Raw genomic sequence first — 6,142 nt, 5'->3', positions numbered from 1 at the left:
TAAATAAATAAATAAAAGGAAGAGGGTTGTGCTCACTTTGGCAGCACATACACTAAAATTGGAATGATATAGAGAAGATTAGCATGGCCCCTGAGCAAGGATAACACACAATTTCATGAAGCGTTCCATATTTTTAAAAATAAATAAATAAAAGGAAGAGTGTTGGAGTTATACTAAGTGGTAGAACATATACTTAGCATGTGCAAGACCCTGGGTTAGATCTCCAGCACCAAGGAAACTAAAGAGAAAAGAAAAAGTTCATATATAAACAACCTAACTTTACACCTTAAGGATTAAGAAAAACAAAATAGGGGCCAGGGAGATAGCTCAGTAGAATAAACACTTGCACATATGAGAACTTGTACTGTAGTGTCATGTAGCTCAGTGGTGTCCCAAATTTTCTGATCAAGGAGATTATGGGGCCACAGAGGAAATGCATCATAATCGGGAGCCAGTCAAACATATGCCTTCTTCTTTCCACCAGGCCTGATTAGGATATTGACCTTGGCAACATCAATGTCATAAGCTTCTTCACAGCTTGTTTGATTTGGTGCTTATTGGCTTTGACATGCAAATGAACACGAGTGTGTTGCCCTCAATCTCTTTCATGGCTGACTCTGTGGTCAGGGGGAGCTTGATGAAGGCCTAGTGGTCAAGCTTGTTTCTCCTGCAGGTGCTCTTCTGAGAGCATTTGGGCTGCCTCTAGAGCCACAGTGTCTTGGGACAGCAGAAGGTGGACGTTTGTATCTTCTTGTTTTTGTGGCTGTGGATGCCTTTCAGCTCGGCCTTCCAGACCTTCAAAACTTTTGCTTTGGCTTCAGCTTTGGGAGGTGCAGAGGCTTCCTTCTTCACTTTCAGTGCCATCTTAGTAAAAAGGCTCTATTTAGTTTTTTTTAATTTTTTATTATTTTTCTACTATGAATTTTAAAATGTTGGTTACCAAAAATGCAATTTGAGCTCTGCACATGTCTGCCGTACTTCAGGCTTTTCCGTACATAGAACAGCACAGGGCCCCCAACAGAAGCCAAACAGATGCACCTGCTCAATCCTGAACTTTCAGCTGCCAGAACTGTGAGCTAAATAAACCTTCATTCTTTACAAATTACCCAGGCCCATGCGAGGCTGGAAAACTCTCAACGGAATTCTGCAAGTGCAGTGATCAAATCTTCCAAGGAAACAAACCGCAGTGCCTCTTCCCCTCCACCCTCCCGGCTCACTGTGTCAGTGACTCGTCTGTTACCACCAGCCAGCCTCCAAAGCTGCAGGTTGGAGTAGGCAGACAGTCACTGGAAAGTGATCTGTGCTGGAAAGGACTCTATGTATTTTTGATTCAGCCATAAATACCAGAGACTGCAGACTGTATCGATACATGAGGGTTTTTGGTCAGAAAGATCCTGGTTTCCTTTAGTTTTCAAACATGATCTGAATTCTCTCCAGTTTTATCTGCAGAATTTCAGTACAACAATGTTATTGTTCTGTGCCAAATTTTTCCATGGAAACAGAACCAACAGGAAAAAGAATATAGAGATATGAACATACATAGATAGATAGAAATAAAAATGTAGAGATATAAGTATACTTATTATAAGGAAATGGCTCACACAACTATAGCTGGCAAGTCCAGAATCTACAGAGCTGATGTCCTGGTTTGAGTCCAAAGGCCGGCAGGCTGAAAGAGCCCATGCTCTAGCTTGAAGGCTGGCAGACAGAAGTCTTTTACTTGCAAGAAAGCCAACTTGCTCTACTCAGGCCCTCACCACGCTGGATAAGGCCCACCCATGTTGGGAAGGCAAATCTTTCTTCTTTTTTTTTTTGGCCGAACCAGGGATTGAACTCAGGCCCTTGCGCTTGCCAGGGAGGCATTTATTCCACTGAGCCATCTCCCTGACCCCCAAATCTGCTTTCTTTCTACCAGTTTAAATATTGATCTCCCTCAACCTCCCCCCCAAAAAATAGAAGAGTGTTTGATCAAGCATCTGCATACCCAGTCAAATTGATAACATAAAATTAACCATTGCATGTTATTGACAGTGCCAAGTGATGGGTACTGCTTTGATACCTTTTCTTCACACAAATTTAGTCTGACTCACATTCAACTTTAAAGTCCATCTTGTTAGGAATTAAGTACATGATAATAGGAAGCAATGAGAAAAAGCAGATGAGAAGGTGATGTGACAGGTATTTTCTGATTTATTATGATATGAGCCCAAAGCACTAGAAACCAATATCCTATCCTACTAATCATTATCCTATTAATTTTTTTAAACATTTATTTAGTGTGTGTGTGTGTGTGTGTGTGTGGCCAGCTCAGCCCACCAGGGGGCGGGGCTGGCTGGCATGTGGTGCTAGGGGATTGAACCACGGTCCCTGTGCTTTGCCAAGCTTGTTCCAAGTAGGTGCTTTAGACCACTGAGCCATCTCGCCAGCCCCTTTCCTATTAATTTTGAAACTGTCTCATTGCTATTTGTTTCTCAATAAAATTTAAAAAAATAATAAAATTAAAACATAAAATAAAATTACCCAGGCCCAGGTGTTCTGTTATGGCAAGAAACAAAATTACTGCTTTATAGATGGTTTGTTTGAAAAAGTTCTGTAAATGGATAATGGTGGTAGTTGTACAACATTGTAAGAGTCCTTAATGCCATTGAAAGCACACTTTAAAATGGTTAAAAGGGTAATTTTTATGTTGTGCTTATTAGGATGGTAATAGATGCAACAATAACCCAAAAGAAGCAGGGAGTAGGAATGAAAAACAGTAGGAAAAGAATCACAGGAATCAGACAGGTAGGTGGGGACCAGCTTGAGGAGTCTTGGGGGCTTTCATATGGAGTTGAAATTGCAGTGAAAAGCCACTGGATAAGTGAAACAGTCATTATATCTAACTTTTCTATACTTTGAAAAGATATCTATGGAACAGATTGTATGCAGGCAAAAATGGAAGGAAACAGAGGACAATTTGAGAAATTTTCACAGGTCAGAGGAGAGATGAAGGTAGCAAGGGTAGCAACAAAGGAAAACAAGAAATAGAGCTGAGGATGTATTTCAGGGGTAAAGCACTTGCCTAGCATGTGAGGGGCCCTGGATTCAATTCCTATTATCACAAAAAAGTGGATATCAAATATATTATAGAGAGGGGCCAGGAAGATAGCTCCGTAGAATAAGCACTTGCATGGCAACCACAAGGGCCTGAGTTCAATCCCTGGTTCCAAAACAATAAATTAATTAATTAAATTAATATATATACATATATATGTATTTTAAAAAGCCAGAAATTAACTGATATAGTAAGTGGGATGTGGCAGGTGAAGGGAAAAGATAATTAAGGATATCCCTGGCTTGGGGCCCAAGGAATTAAATGAATGATGAAATGGGAAGGGTTTAGAAAGAGTTTTAGAAAGGCATGATTTCTAATCCAGGTGGCTGTTAAACTTCTCAGTGGCCACAGTGGATTTGTGAGACACATGAATGAATTGTGGGGGTGTGTAGTTATCCCTCCTAGGAGGACAAGTAAGACAAAATTACACTTTCCGTGAGTGTGGGCTGTACTTTATATAACCTTTGCTTTCTCAGTTCTCCTTAGCAAAATGACTAAATCTGAAGTGTGTTCAATAAAGAGCCATTAAACTGCACTCAACTCAGGCAACTGGGCTGGGATCTATAGAGCAGACTGGATTTTGGGTCAACCTCAAAGGATCTGCAAGAAATAGAAGGATGGATATGGATATTTCAAGTCAAGAATAACAGACACACAACCATGAAGGCAGGTAAAGATAAGCAGACACACAACTAGAAGGCTGACGTGCATGGAGTGGAGGATCTACCAGATGCCAGAACACATACACACACAGCAAGGAAGATTATATGTTGAAACACCTAATCCTACCCCATTCATATGTTAAAATTCTAGCCTCTGTTACTTCATAATGTAGCTGCACCTTGGGACAGACTCTTGAGAGGGATGACTGAGTTAACATGAGGATATATAGTGGGCCCAATCCAGACAGAGGCCTACCTCCTCTGCCTCTCCCTCTTCTCCCTTTCCCCTCTGCTCCCCCTTCCTCCTCTCCCGTTCCCTCTCCCTCTCCCTCTCTCTCACTCTCTTTGACAAGGTCTCAGTAAACTGTCCAGAATAGCCTTATAACCTTCAACATATGATCCTCCTGCTTCAGCTTCCAGAAAATCAGGGACTACAAGCATGTGGCATCAGGCCTGGTGTGTTGTTGTTGTTGTTGTTGTGTGTGTGTGTGTGTGTGTGTGTGTGTTTATGTATTTGGTACAGGGTCTCACTCTGCAGCTCAGACTTGTAATAATCTGTACATAGAACAGTACAAGGCATCCAACAGAAGCCAAATAGATGTACCTGCTCAGTCTTGAACTTTTGTTCAAGAAGTGACCCTCCTGTTTTCAGCCTCCCCAGCACTGAGATTACAAGTGTGTGCCTCCATGCCCAATCTGGGACACTGGCTCTGCACACCTGGGGGTGGGGCCACCATGGCATGTGGGACCAGGGATAGAACCCTGGGTCCTGTGCTTGCCAAATCAGGTGCTAAGCCCACTGAGCTATCTTGATGGTCGAGGCCTCATGTCTTTAGAAGAGAAAGAGACACCAAAGGTGTCCAAACACATAAGAAAGGCCACATGAGAACACAGTGAACGTAGCCATATACAAGATAGAAAGTGTATTAAAAAATAGAAATTGGTTTCTCACAGGTCTGGGTTGGTTTCTCTAGGTCTAGAGAGCCTAGGATCAAAGAGCTGGCATTTGGTAAGGACCTTCTTAAAGCAGCATCTCAGGATGGAAGAACATGAGAAGGGGAGAGAGAATGCTCTTGATTCCTACTTCTTAATATTCTTACAATAGTAATTAAATTTCAACCTGAGTTTGTATCTCAGTTGCTTTTTACTCATTGCTGGGACAAAATATCCAACACTCAAAATGAAGGAAGCAAAGGTTTATGTAGCTCGCAGCTTGTGGAGGTTTCAATCTATACTCAGCTGACTCCAAGGCAGAGTGGTACATGGCAGAAAGCAGCAGTTCATGGCAGCAGAAAGCAGCAAAGAGCAAAGGGCAGCAGCTGCTGCTTCTAGCAAACCTCTCTCCTGCTTATATTGTAAACAAACTACTCTTGGGATTAGGGGTGTAGAACTCACATAGTTTCCATGCCCTCCTCCTGCACAGGATGAGGATGGCACAGGATGAGGATGTTTACAAACTAAGAATCCTGGCTCCTTGCTGAGTCACTTAAACTTCTAAACTTCTCATGTTGACACAGTGTTTCAACCACTACAGCCCACCCCTTGTCAACCAAACATTTCCTTAAACCAGTTTCCAGGCATATAGACATGCTTATTAACATTTTACAATTTGAACATTGTATTACATTACAGCCATGACATTTGGCTGCTGGGCCCTCTCTCCTCAAAGACTCATGAGCATCCCTTTGAGTAAAAGGCATTTTAGTCCAGTTCTAAGAGTTGCCAAAGTCTTATTAACACTTTCAGCAATGCTGAAAATTCCAAGCCCCAAAATATAGGTAGAAATCTTAAAGATCTAGGAGTAGAGAGTTCATGAACAAAAACCAAATTGCAGGGGAAATACTTCAAAGAATCAACAACTTGGATCTCATCTTTTTGGAAAGTTTCTGCACTTCAAAGCAAATCTTCAATGGAGTAAAAAGAAAACACACAAACTGAGAAAAAACTATGACTGTCCCTCTGACAGACATTCTATCCAGAATATATAAAGAATTTTGGGGACCGGGGAGATGGCTCAGTGGAATAAGCACTTCCCTGGCAAGAGCAAGGGCCTGAGTTCAATCCCCGGTTCCACAAAAAAAAAAAAAAATCAGGCCCCCAAAATCCGAAGACCTAATCTAAAAATGGGCATTTGAAATGAATGTACTTCCCAAAGGAAGAAATACAAATGGCAAATAAATATATAAAAAAGTTCAACATCATTGGACATTCTAGAAATGCAAATTAAAACAATAGTGGGATTCCATCTCACCCAAGAAAGAACGGCTATCATCAAGAGGCAAACCAATAACAAACACTGGAGGGGCTGTGTAGAAAAAGGTACCCTTTTCCACTGTTGGTGGGAGTGCAGACTGGTGCAATCACTGTGGAAATCAGTGTGGAGATT

The 6,142-nt window shown here is 41.6% G+C and overlaps 1 protein-coding gene and 1 non-coding gene across 4 annotated transcripts in view; one reads left to right on the top strand and one right to left on the bottom strand.

The window, feature by feature from the left end:
• Ly96 (lymphocyte antigen 96) overlaps positions 1-6,142 on the bottom strand; it is a 36,498-nt gene that overhangs the window by 27,905 nt on the left and 2,451 nt on the right. The window lies entirely within an intron of this gene.
• LOC111818443 lies at positions 29-135 on the top strand. Its single transcript, XR_002822425.1, has one exon. It is a non-coding gene; the product is annotated as a U6 spliceosomal RNA (small nuclear RNA).

Source organism: Octodon degus, unplaced genomic scaffold (assembly GCF_000260255.1).
Source record: "Octodon degus isolate 3935 unplaced genomic scaffold, OctDeg1.0 scaffold00091, whole genome shotgun sequence".
Classification (NCBI taxonomy): domain Eukaryota; kingdom Metazoa; phylum Chordata; class Mammalia; order Rodentia; family Octodontidae; genus Octodon; species Octodon degus.
This window is presented reverse-complemented; position numbering and strand designations above follow the sequence as displayed.